General features: G+C 39.1%; 1 long non-coding RNA gene across 1 annotated transcript in view; it reads left to right on the top strand.

The window, feature by feature from the left end:
- The first annotated feature begins 6,449 nt into the window (after positions 1 to 6,449).
- Positions 6,450 to 13,671, top strand: part of LOC121028532 (uncharacterized) — a 46,721-nt gene continuing 39,499 nt past the window's right edge. The window contains exon 1 of the long non-coding RNA XR_005789282.1: positions 6,450 to 6,571. This is a non-coding gene — a long non-coding RNA (uncharacterized LOC121028532). The remainder of the gene's footprint in view (positions 6,572 to 13,671) is intronic.

Below are 13,671 nucleotides of genomic sequence, written 5' to 3'. Positions count from 1 at the left end.
TGTGTGTGTGTGTGTGTGTGTGTGTGTGTGTGTGTGTGTGTGTGTGTTTTAATTAAACCATACGTTTATTATCTCTTGAAGTTCTAGGAGTAGAATGGAATCAGTTGATGGGGCTCTCACTCGGAGTCTCTCAGGCAGTTGCGATGGAAGTTGGGGCTAGAGTCATCTGAAAGTTCAAAGTAACTTAACCTCAAAGGTAGCTCACTCACTATACCTGGAAATTGATGTTGGTTTCAGCTCAGGCTGTCAGCTGGAATGCCTGTCTATGACCTTTCTCTGTGATTGGAACTTCCTAGAGCATGTCAAGTGGGCTCTGAAAGGGAATATCCCAAAAGTGAGCATTCTAAGAGGTCCAAATGGGAGCTGTGAGGCTTTTCAAGATTTATCTGAGAAATCCCAGAACATCACTTCCGGATTCTCTTGATTGACTACTCATTAAGGCTGGCCCACATTTAAGGAAAGGAGAATTAGGTTTTTTATCTTAGGATGCATGAAATTGAAAGCAACTATCTTTGGAGACTAAATACCAGAGTCACCTTCTAGCCATCACAGTTCACATTTCTTCCATATGTAAAATGTATTTGCTTTCTTTCCAGTACTCACACAGTCTTATCCCATTAAGGCATCAATTTGAAGTCCAGGATCTTGTTATCTGAGTCAGGTCCAGATATGGATAATACTTCTCAGGTGCAGTTCCTCCAGTACAGTTCCTCGAAAACAGTTCCCCTTGACCTAAATACCTTTACTGAGAGCTTTATTTCTCCTTATGGCTCTGAGTTACTGTCTGGTGTTCTTTCATGTCACTTTGTAGGACTCCCATTTCTTTTAGGACAGGTCTAGTGGTAATGAACTTCCTCAGCTTTTGCTTATCTGGGAATTTTATAATTTCTCCCTTACTACTGAAGGAATTTTGCTGGATATAGGATTCTTAGTTGACATTTTTTTTTTCCATCAGCCCACTGCCTCCGGACCCCAAAATTTCCCATGAGAAATCTGTTTATAATCTTAGAATCCCTTAATATGATGATCACCTTTATCTTGCTGTGTTCAAAATTCTGTCTTTTCAAAGTTTGATTATAGTGTATCCAGGTATGGATGTCTTTGAGTTCATCTTACAAAGAGATTGTTGAGCTTCTTAGATATTTGTATCCATGTTTGTATTCATTCACCCATCAAACTTATGAAGTTTTCAGCCATTATTTCTTCAAATATTCTCCCCCCTTACTCTCTTCTCCTTCTGGGACTCCCACAATGCATATGTTGGTCTGCTTGTTGGTATCCCACAGGCCCCTTAAGCTCTGTTCACTTGTTTTCAGTCCTTTTTTTCTTTCTGTTCCTCAGACATGATAATTTCTGTTGTCCTATCTTCAGGTTCACTGATTATTTCTTCCTGCTCAAATCTGCCTTTGAATTCCTCTGGTGAATTTTTAATTTCAGTTATTATACTTTTCAGCTCCAGAATTTCTTTGTAGTTTCTATTTAGGTTTTCTACATATTGATATTAACATTTTATTCATATTTTGATCATATTTTCTTGACCTTCTTTACATCTTCCTTTAGTTCTTTGAGCATCTTTAAGATATAGGCCTAGTAAATCTGTCATCAGATCTTTTTCAGGGACAATTTGTTTTATTTTTTTTTTTCCTTTAAAGGAGCCATGCTTTTCTGTTTTCTTGTTTTTGGTATGCTTTGTGGTTTTTTTGTTGTTGAAAACTGGATATTTGAATCTAATAATGTGGTAACTCTGGAAATCAGATTTTCCCCCTCTTCCCAGTGTCTGCTATTTTGTATTATTGTTTTTTGGGGGAGTGTTATAGCCTGTCTCTGAGGATCATCAGCCTGAGATATAAATTTAAGGTCTTCTCTGAGACCTGCCCTGGGCATGTACAGTCCCTTTCTAATTTCCCCTGTGTATATAGTTGTTTTTGAATGTCCTAATATTTAATGTCTGGCTCCAAAAAAGAGAAAAATAAAGGGGGAGAAAGGGGTGTAGGTCCTTTAAATCCCCTTACAGTTTCTTGAGCCAGAATGGGAGGGGCTTAAAATGGGGAAGGTCCAAAACAATGATACTTTGTATCCTTCTCTTTGTCTGTATCTCCTGTATCTCCTGAATCAGAAGCAGCAATCAGAGTGCAGAGTTCCAGTTTTTGGAGGATAGAGTCCTTTATGTCCACGCTGAGTTCCTGCAGGGTGTGTGTAAGCTGCTCCCAAGAACAAGTGCACTGCTGCCTGCCATGTAGCTGGGCTGGGCTGGGCTGGGCTGGGAAGGGTGGCTGCTACTGTGCTAAGAGCTGAAAATAACCACAATGTACTGTCCAGGTTTTTCCCCTGGAAGTTGCAAGCTTTCAGTAGTCTCCAGAGTTCCAAAATAGTTCCCTCAGACAGATGCAAGCATTTAGGTGGGGAGGCCGATTCTGCCAGTGCTTCCTACTCGGCTGTCTTCCCAGAATCCTCTGTGTGTGCACTTATTTTTTTTGTATTTTGGGGACATACCTTCAGGGTAAGATCCTAGAAATGGGATTGCTGGACCAGAAGATAAATACATATGTAGTTGATTTACATATTGCCACATTGCTGTCTGCAGAGGTTGTATAAATTTGCACTCCTACTAGCAATGTATGAAAGTGCTTGTTTCCACACAGCCTCACCAACAGTGTGTTGTCAAGCTTTTGAGTTTTTGCCAATTTCGGGTAAGCAGTGATATCTTAAATGTAGAGATAAAGTAAAGCCTAAGGAGGGAGAACAGTTATATACAAAGAACTGACCTGGATTTTTAGTTAAATAAAGTGAATTGAACACAAGTGTTACTTTTCCTTCCTAAAGCCCACTAAAATGAGAATAAAGAAAAAGAACTTAAGAGAAAAGTGCTTCTTGGGGTGCCTGGGTGGCTCAGTCAGTTAAGCATCCACTCTTGGTTTTGGCTCAGGTCATGGTCTCTGATGTGTGGGTTTGGGCTCTGTGCTGAGAATGCAGAGCCTGCTTGGGATTCTCTCTCTCTTACCCTCTCTCTCTGCCCCTCCTTTGCCTGTGCTCACTCACTCTCTCTCAAAATAAATAAACTTAAGAAAGGAGGGGATATTTCTTTTATTCTGACACTGTGCAGTTTTTCATTTATTCAAAAAAAATTTTTTTAATGTTTATTTTTGAGAGAGAGAAAGAGAGAGAGACAGTGAGAGCAGGGGTGGGGCAGAGCAAGAGGGAGACACAGAATCCAAAGCAGGCTCCCAGATCTGAGCTGTCAGCACACAGAGCCCCATGCAGGACTTGAACCCACGAACCTTGAGATCAATGACCTGAGCTGAAGTCGGAGGCTTAATCAACTGAGCCACCCAGGTGCCCCAGTTTTTCATTTGTTTAAAGAAAGGTCAGTTGAAAATAGCTTTTTTGGTGAAATACTGGTTTAAAACTTTTGCCCAGTTTTCTGATACTTAGTTTTCCACAAATTTTAAGAGTTCTTTATATATTAAGGGTATTTTTTTTAATGATACATGTTGTAAATATTTTTGTCTTTTGAATTTGCTTCTGCGTATTGTTTTTCAGTCATGCTAAATATTTTCTTTCATTGAATTATGTTTGAGAGAGGCCCTGAAAAGCTGATTAGAAGCTTTATGTATAAGGCTAGGGCTTATCAACAGACAAGGGTCTTGATGTTTCATCCTGTGGGACCTTTTGATTTAAGAGAAGAATCTACCAGGGCAGGCAGCCGGGTGGCTCAGTAGGTCAGGCGTCTGACTTCGGCTCAGGTCGCAATCTCACAGTTTGTGAGTTCGGGTGTGTGTCAGACTCTGTGCTGACAGCTCAGAGCCTGGAGCCTGCTTTACATTCTGTGTCTCCCTGTCTCTGTCCCTCCCCCACTCGCTCTCTGTCTCTCTGCCTCAAAAATAAATAAAATGTTAAAAAATTTTTATTAAAAAAAATTTTTTTTAAAAAGGAAGAATCTACCAAGTTCTTGGTAAAGATGGAGTAAAGGAAATTGCAGAGGGGCCCTTTTCGGTACATAGGTCTTTATTCCTCTGTTTTCTTTCCTTCCCATTGCTCAAGTCATTCTACTTTGGGTTTTTTATTCTAGAAGTTAGCCTTCTTTGTCCTGCTGTAGTTGGGGAATTGTAGTTTCTTACAGCTGCTGTATGTCATGGTTTGGAGACCTAGGGAATTTTTTTTTTTTTTTTCCCTAGTCTTTGAACCAGTCTAGATTTTATCCTCATGCCTCCCCATTGTCTTGGGAAGTCATTTGGAGGTATCGATTTTGCAGTCTTTTGAGAACTAGATAGTGAGAATTGACTTCTGCAGACACTTAGGGTGTCTTTTCTCATTGGCTGTCTCCTTTCAAGGTCTTTATCTTATTTTATTCTCATTCTCTTATAGATTCTGCTGAAATCTATTTCAGTAGATTTTAGAGGGGAAGAGAAAGAAACACATGAATTTATAGTATTTAATTAGAAATCCAGGTGGTTCTTTGTACATAGAGTTTTCTCCTTGAGCTCTACTTTGTGGCAGTTGGATGGCTCTCAGTAGTTCACAGTATTGTACTTTGATAATTTAGAGTTTATGTGCCTATACTCAGGTGATTCTGATCAGTAGTTAAAAAAACTGGCCTCTTGCCCTCTTGTATGTCCTGTTGAAAACCTCAAGGGAAGAAAGTTTTTACAGTTCCAAGTGAAAGATAGATAGTTGGTCCTGGAAATATGAATGCTACTTGAGAGTCTCTGTCTTCTCCCCATTTGATCTAAGTTTCCTTGTATTGGTATATTCTGTATTTGGGGGTTATAGCTATTTTGCAGTTTCTTATTTACTTATTAGTGGGAGCGGGGGAGGGCCAGAGGGAAAGAGAATCTTAAGCGGACTCCACCCCTGATGTGGAGCTTGATCTCTTGACTGTGAAATCATGATCTGAACCGAAATCAAGAGCCAGATGCTTAAACGACTGAGCCATCAAGGTGCTCCTGCAGTTTCATTTTAGACGGATATCTTTCCTCTTTCTTTTTCATTTTGGTGGTTTTCAAGAAGGGGCAGTAAACATACATTTACACACATTTTTTTCACATTGTATTAAGTGCATTTTACTAAAAGAAAAAAACGTATGTTCTTTGAAAATACATTGAATACAATGTGAAAAATGGTGTTCAGTAGCATTTATTTCATTTAGGAAGTTGAATACCTGGATTAAGTACCCACGCCAAAACCTTTTCCTAATTTGTACAAAATTGTGCATGAGGTATGAGTCTAGTCTGACACGTTTGGTCACAGTAAGTTTTGAGTCGCGATGAAGGGAGGAGAGTGCCAGAAGTACAGAGCTGTCAGAGTCTGAGGCAGCCTTACCTTAGGGACTGGTGTCTGTCACTCCCCTTCTTATTAGCTTTGGTCTCTCACTGTGCTTCTGCTCCTCTCTACACGTCTGCTCTGGGATCTCCATGCAAACCGTTGTCCTTCGCTGGCTGATAGTTGCTATTCTCTTGTAAGCTCAGCTTACACATGAGCCACTGGGCTCTCTCTTACCTACATGTGACCTTTCTGCTTCAGCTCTTTACACCTGACCAGTGTGTACTCTCTTGCCATTTCTTGTCATATTTCCAAGAAAAACAGATTGGCCCAGACCATCTTTTTGTGCCACTTCTGTTTTGTAGTTCTTAGCCCGGAAGTATTAATTGGCTGTCTGCAGTCAGGTGTCCAGTGCTGCTCAAGCAGTGTAGGGGTGTTGAGGGAGCTGTAGGGCAGCAGGGGACAGCAAGGAACCAGAGATGGGACAGTCCCCTGGGAAGTCAGGGAGCAGGATAGAACTGAATACATAACATACTCTCTCTTCGGTATACCAGTTCATTTTTAATAGACCGCTTTAAGCAAATACTTAGTAGTATAGATTGAATATGGTAGGAAACAAGCTAATATTTAAGTGTCGAAATTGACTGGGAAATCTGCCCTGTTTGGTGCTTTTTTCTGTTTGCATTGTGACTTGAGTAGCATAGTGTGACAGATCACGGTACTGGAAGACGGGCGTCTTAGGTTCTAGACCTGATTTTGCTGATTTTTGACTTTCTTCATCAGAATAATTTTTAAAAGATCAGTGCGGTAGAATAGTTTCTAAAGTACCGTCTAGCAATAAAACCTTGGGATTCAAACTGTGCTCTACCAAGCTGGGAAAGGTAATTTCCACGAAATGATAAGTCCAGGTTAAAGGAAAAAATTAGAAACAAAAATGATTGGACCCATACATTAGAAAAAGATTTGGGAGTTTTGTAGTGAGCCTGCTTCTTCTCATTTGTACTTGTTTTATTTGATATGGGATGGTCTTTGTAAAGTGACTTAAGTCAGATATTATAGTTACAAACCCTTTTCCCAAACGAACTTGCGGTTAAGTAGTATATTACTGTACGTGTAATACTGAAATTTGAAATGCTTTTAGTCTTCTGTACTTTATTAAAAAACAGAATTGGACATTCAGAATAATTAAGTAAAATGGGTTTCTTTTACTTTTTAGGATTTAAGTGCCCTGTATGCTCAAAATTTGTACCTTCAGATGAAATGGATTTGCATCTTGTGATGTGTTTAACAAAGCCAAGAATAACCTATAATGGTAAGTCCAGTGCTTTGAAATGCTTTTTAGAATGACCTTAGATTTTATGATTTTTATGTTTCAGATAAAATATAAAAGGCGAAGGAATGACCGTCTATGAGCCCTGGAGCTAACTGGTGTTTCAGTTATAGGTCTGGTGCTCTGGCTTTACTGCTCTTTCCTGACCACAATCCCAAGACCTTCAAAATCCTGGGAAAGATTTTTCAGTGTAACCTTGGTACATTTTGAAATAGGCTTAAAAAATGATCACACGGTTCATTCCTAATTTTAAGTAAATGGAATGAAATAAAGGACGAGTGAGAGCTTTTTAAAAAATTTCCTAAGTAGACAAACTTCAAATGCCTGCAGGAAATTTTCAGGAATTTTTCAAATGTAATTTTGGTCTGAAATAGAGTGAGTCGGAAGAATACCAGTGAACTGTGAAAGGTTGACTTCATTCAACAAATGTCTTTTGAGCACCTTTGGGAGTATGAGGTGTGGTGTTAGGAACTTGGGATACAGCAGTGAATAAAACAGAAGTGGGTCACTACAGCCCAGCATCAGCCACAGGTTAATCAATGCAGCAGCACTTAGTTAAGAATCTGAGGTTTCTTGTCAGACTATAAAATGTTGGGGGTTGGAGGGTAGACTTTAAAATTGAAATGAACATGTTACCCTGACTAGCTTTTTTGCAGACTGATTTAGGAATCTCTCTCTAATAAGGTAGGGCTTCAGCCACACTATTATTGTAGTGACAATAGAACTCTTTTTCCCATTTATTTTCCAATGAATAAGTAAAAGGAGATTGTAGCAATTCCTTTGAATAGTAAATGTACCTGTTGATTATATTTAGACCTTTCTGCATTGTGAAATTGAATGGGCTACTTTGCATAATATAGTTGAAATTCAGTTACGTAAAAAATAAAAAGAATTCTCATTCAGGTTCAGAATTTGAGGTGACATGATTGGGCTTGTTTCTCGTTTGTACTCCATTATCTTATCATTAGCCTCCAAAATTATGATGTTTATTACCAGTGTCTTAGAAATAAATACCCTTGAATGTCAAGAGTCTGTCCTTCAATTTTGAAAGCACAAATGTATTTCCTTTGTATTTGCACACAACCTCAGTATCCTGTACATTGACTTTTTGTGTAACGTATGTACAGTATGGTCTATGAATGTTGATATTTGGCAGTTTTTAATTTCCCGATTTAACTATGCTCAAGTCATTAAAGTTTTTTACTAGATCATGTATTTGGTGTCTTAAAGATGTCTTCAAGAACCAAGATGTAACCTTCTGCTTGGGCACACTGTTGTTAAAAAGGAACCCACAGGCCCATAATGGTGTCACTTAGGTTAAAGCACCAAGTCAATAAACCAAGACTTAATACCTAATCTAACTGCAGTTTCAGCCCCCCAGAAATGTAACCTTTAACCAGTCACCATGAGAATTTCCTGATCAGCACTAGGAAATTTGATACACTCCTTCAGTTCCCCTAGGCAATGGGTTCTTTTCTAATAATTTTCTTTTTTTCCCCTCTCTTTTTACCTCTTAGAATCCTTTCCTGCAGCCCTTTGGAGCTCCTGTCTACTTGCTAGAGAGGATACTGCCTAATTCATGAATTGATTAATAAAGCCAATTAGATCTTTAAAATTTACTCAGTTAAATTTTTATTGTTGAACACTGTAAACCAAGGATTTAGGTTTCAAATATTTGACAGTATTCCAGTTCGGAAGTCAGTAACTTAATGTGAAAAGCAAATAAAGTTGCAAATACTTTTAAGAATCGCTGCCTGCTTCACAGTAGGTGGATCTGAAACGTTTTAAATTGTTAAATACATATTAACTGTCAATAAACATTCAAAACAAAAAGCAAAAACAGCTTCTTCTAAAAATTATACATAGCTCTTGAAGTTTTAAAATTGGACAGTGGCCAGCTGTGGTGAAAGAAGGTGGAGTTTTGATTTAGGTTAGAGAGTGATGAGTGATTGATAATATGCCTCCCCATCACAGTCTGTGGGAATTCTTCCGCTACAGTTTTGAGGGCAGAGCCCTGTAGGTAAGGAAAAAATAATCCTTCTACCCGTCTGAGCTCTTGGCTGAGACCTCTAGTAAAAGACAAGAGAAAAACAAACAAAAATGTAACATGCTTAAGTCTTGGTATGTATGGGAGATACCCTGGGAGAAATGAGCCTGGTTTAGAATGTGGGTTTAAACACCCTCTTCAGTTATGGAAGGTTAGGGTTAGGAAGGGTTCCTTCCTAGTTACGGAAGGTTTCCAGGAAAATCCTGGTAAACTAGTAGTTTGTTATGCATATTTAAGTCCTGTGCCTTCTCCATTGATAAGATTCTCTTGTAATATTCCCTTATGATTTGGAGTCAACCTTTTCTTCCTGGTGTAAAAGGGAGACACCCTTACAAATGGAGATTTCCTTTATAAATTTAAATTTCCCTTACAAAAAGATAACTTTTACTATGTTTAGGGTCTCTCCTGTGTCTGTCGTTTTTTAGTCATCTTAATCCTTACGCCAGAGAGGCTTCTTTTATCGTAGCATGTTTTGTTACCCTTCAGCCTCCTGAAGCTCATCTATCACAGGTGATGACTCTGTGAAACTTGGCCTCTTTAACACCTAAACTAGGCATTTAGGATTACTATGAAGGTTAGAGCAGGATGAGTCCGAGAATCAGTGAAAGGGAATCGGTCCTTTTACTCACCTGGGCTTCTTAACACTTCATATTTGAATTCCTAAACAACTGATTCTGGCATCAGAGAGATGGGGCCTGCAAATTGCATTGATACTCAAGTGAGAGTTTTATGCAGCATAGTGCTTATTAATGTGTATCTTTTACAGCCTTTCCTAGAGTAGTGACACTGAAATTTTGAAATTTATTTGTTAAATGTATGTTAATTTAACTGTCTATAGATATGCACAGCGAGGAGATTAGTTGGGCTTGTTTTTCAGGCTGGATATATTTATAGTCAAACTCTAGGATGACTTTCAGAGATTTGAGATTTGAATATAAGCTGGTGTTTTGGAGTTCCAGATTTATACTCCCAGAGATGGTATTCGAAATGTTGGTTTGGTTTCCAGACTAGTTCACAATGATTCTCTTAATTTTTTTTTCCCTTTAATCTGTAATACTATATCCAAATACCTAAGTCCTGGTAACTGAAGAAGAAAATTGGCTAGGTGGGAGCTCTTGGTTTAAGCAGCTGTCTCAGCAGAGGTTCAGGTAGGAGGCTCAAGGCAGTCTGGCAGAGAATGATTCAGAATGATGTGAGTGGTTATGTATTGCAGGTGGTGTTTTGGCAGGATGGAAAAAAAAATTCATAATGCCACAATCAGCATTAATCTACATAGATTGCCCTTAAGTCAAGGACTGCCTGTTGCGGGATTATTGAGCATTCTGTGCCGGTTAACAAAGAATTCTTGAGACGTTTTACAGTGCACCTTAGTACATTTGTTTAAGTAGCACAGGGACAGGACCTGTGGGCAGAAAGAGCTGCACTTCTGTATGAAGCCGATTCTATGTAGTTCTATGCTTAGTCTTCAGGGGGGAGGGAACATGCAGGAAGTATTAGATCATAAATGTTTTCCTTGAATTTCTACTTGTAAAACCACTTTTGCAAGATTTCTCTGGTGCTTATAATTCAGCTTGATATTAACTATTGGTGAGATGTACAGGCAGTCATGAGACCCTTTAAGAATGTAGCAGCCAGTAAGCATTTGATCCTTATCAGAACTATCTAGTCTATAGGTCCGTCTTCTGGGCTAAAGGTGAATGTTTTTCTGCTTCTGTCCCTCATCACTGCCTATTTCATATACTTTCCCTTTATTTGTGTGCTTCATTGTTTAGTTTATGGAACTAGTAATTCATTATGTAGTCTGTGAACCCAATACAGATTTTATGACCATAGTAGAGTCTCTCTCTTTTTAAAAATTTTTTAATGTTTATTTTTGAGAGAGAGAAAGTGTAAGCGTGGTAGGGGCAGAAAAAGGGAGACAGAGGATCCAAAGCAGGTCCGCGCTGTGAGAGCGGAGCCTGATGTTGGGCTCGAACTCAGGAACCGTGAGATCATGACCTGAGCCGAAATCGAGTCGGCTGCCTAACCAACTGAGCTACTCAGGCGCCCCAGCAGAGTCTCTTCATTTCCTTTATCCTCATCTTCTAAAGTGTTTTAGAACCAAAACCAAAAAATGAGATAAATACTGTTGGCAAATTCTTAGACTTGATTTTATTGGTCTTTAAAGTTCACTAGAGGGGCGCCTGGGTGGCGCAGTCGGTTAAGTGTCCGACTTCAGCCAGGTCACGATCTCGTGGTCCGTGAGTTCGAGCCCCACGTCGGGCTCTGGGCTGATGGCTCAGAGCCTGGAGCCTGTTTCCGATTCTGTGTCTCCCTCTCTCTCTGCTCCTCCCCCGTTCATGCTCTGTCTCTCTCTGTCCCAAAAATAAATAAACGTTGAAAAAAAAAAATTTAAAAAAATAAATAAATAAATAAAGTTCACTAGATCATAGCATGTTTTGTGTCCTATAAATTTCAGTTTTTATTTTAGCCTCCTGTAATTGAGGGTAGTAGGTTTGTGCTTAAGATAATCTTTGTTTTATTGGTAAGTGGTACAATGTGTGTGCATGTGTACCTGGAGGAGATGGAACTTGAAGAGTTAAGTTACTCTTTTCTTCTGAGACTTAATAACAAACTGCAGTGTATCAAAGCAGAACTTTTCAGAACCATCAGGAATATAAACCTGACTCTGTGGACAGAGTAAGATGTGACTATCACTCTGTTAAAGTAAACATACGTGAAAGATGGAGTCACTTGGAAACTTGTTCTGTTATGAAAGGGAGGAAAAAGGCTCCCACTTCCTTGCGGTCTGCGGAAGAGTGTAACTCAGGCTCGCTCAGGTGTCGAAGATAGATTGCACCAGGCCGTCAGCACTTTGATTCCAGGGTGACAAGCCGCCTCCTAAGGGCCTGGCTTCCCATGTAAGAAGAAATATACTTTCTTCTTTTGTAGATACTGTGGCTTTCTAGGTGGTTGTGGTGCTCACCTTAAGTTATGAACTTGCTCTTGGCCTTACATATTACATTTTCTTGGTTTTAAGATCCCCCCCCACTTCATTTTAATCTTTCTGAATTCAAGATGCTTTCTGAAAATGGCAGATCTCTTATTATTGAGGTAAAAAAAATGCCAACCACAACACAATTTTAAATAAGATAGTCATCATGGTCTTTGTGTGAACTTTTCCTTTTGTGGAATTTCTGTTATGTGTGATTTGACATCTCTCTTTGTTTATTTGTTAGTGTTCTGTGGTTGAGTTTTAACTTAAATGTGGATTCCTAATAGTTGTAAATACTACATTAGGGGACAGCATTGAAGTAAAGTTATTTTTTTGTACCATAAATTGACTGTCCTGCAATGCAGTGAAATTAAAGGCAGTAGAAAGTGTCAAATCCGTTATACTATGTTAAAAAAATTTCAAAGTAGATGATATCCCAAAGGCTTTTGGCAAAACAAAAACGAAACTGTTCTAAAACCCATATAGGATTCCTATAGAAAAATGGAGTCACCATCTATTAAAGGTGAGCTTGTGATTAAAAAATTTTAGGGATGCCTGGGTGGCTCAGTTGGTTAAGCATCCGACTTTGGCTCAGGTCATGTTCTTGCAAGTTCACGAGTTTAAACCCCATGTTGGGCTCTGTGCTGACAGCTCAGAGCCTGGAGCCTGCTTCAGATTCTGTGTCTCCCTCTCTCTCTACCTCTCCCCTGCTTGCGCGCTCTCTCTGTCTCTCAAAAAATGAATTAATGTTAAAATTTTTTTTTATTTTAAATATGCGTGGAGTAAGAGCAGATATGATCAGAATTACCACCCCAAAAAACTTTAGAACTATAAATTGATTTCAAATCATTACAATCATAAAAGGATGAATAGGAAATAAGTAAAAAATAATAATAAGATATCATGAATAAGACAGAAATTGAACTCTTTAGACTTTAGTCACTGAAATTAACATCCCAACAAATAGATTAACTAGCACATTAGAGCTGCAAGGAGAACTAGTGAGGTATAAGGTGGATCTGAGGAAATTAAGCAGAGTGTAAAGAGTGATGGAAAATAGAGAGGTACATGGCTTGTCAGAAGTGGTCACTCCATCCTGACAACAAATAATAAGCTGAACAGACTGAAAAATCACTGACTTCTTGGATTCATAAGAGATGGAAGGACGCAGGCAAATGGCCAGCCCCTGTGATTGCTGAGACAGGCAAATACAGGCACTCTCTGGTTTTGGTTTATTGCAGCAGAGACTCAGTAGTGGGAACCATTGCAGGAACCAGTGTCAGGGTCAACCTGAACTGTAATTGATGAATTGCTGGGGGCTCAGTGCAGACAAGTTGAGAGTTTAAAACTCCAGGGAGACCTAGTCACAGTGGAGCCCCCACAAATTTGTAAGATTTTCTTCCAGGAGCTTGACCAGGTTCCCATATTAAATATGGGAGAAAAATTCCCTCCTGCTTCTGGTAAGGGGAGGGACAAGGGGCCAGTTTGAAATATGCCAGAGGACTCTATTTTAATGAGGTCTGCCTGGGAGAAACTAGTTAACCAGACCCTAACTGACCTGGGAGAAGGGAAATACTCCAGCCTGCTCTAGCCATTCTGTTCCACCTAACAACGGAGAGAAAAAAACCTGAGAAATATTTGTAAAGTTTATAGTCCAAAGGCATAGGATCACTAAAAGACTGTGGGATAAAAGGTGTATAACATGTTACACAAAAGGTACAACTTGCGCATAATGGGAGATGGAATTGGCAAGAGGCAGTATTTGAAGGGAAATGGCAGAGAACCTTCTAGAATTGCTGAAAGATAGGAATTCTCTGATTGCAGGAGCACTGTGATGCTGAGCAGTATAAATAAAAGTAAATTCATACCTAGGGACACCAAGTAAACCAAGTCCAAATAAAAAGAGTAAAATGTTAAAGTAACCGGAAAAATACTTTACCCTGTTCCACTTGTGTTAGCATTTCTAAAATGCTTTTTGTTCTGTGTAGCAATTTAAAATTTAGTATGTGTTTACTTTATAAAGACAAGGGATCAGAAATGGTCATACAGGGGGTGCCTGGG

Source organism: Herpailurus yagouaroundi, unplaced genomic scaffold (assembly GCF_014898765.1).
Source record: "Herpailurus yagouaroundi ecotype Mexico unplaced genomic scaffold, PumYag 100, whole genome shotgun sequence".
Taxonomy (NCBI): domain Eukaryota; kingdom Metazoa; phylum Chordata; class Mammalia; order Carnivora; family Felidae; genus Herpailurus; species Herpailurus yagouaroundi.
This window is presented reverse-complemented; position numbering and strand designations above follow the sequence as displayed.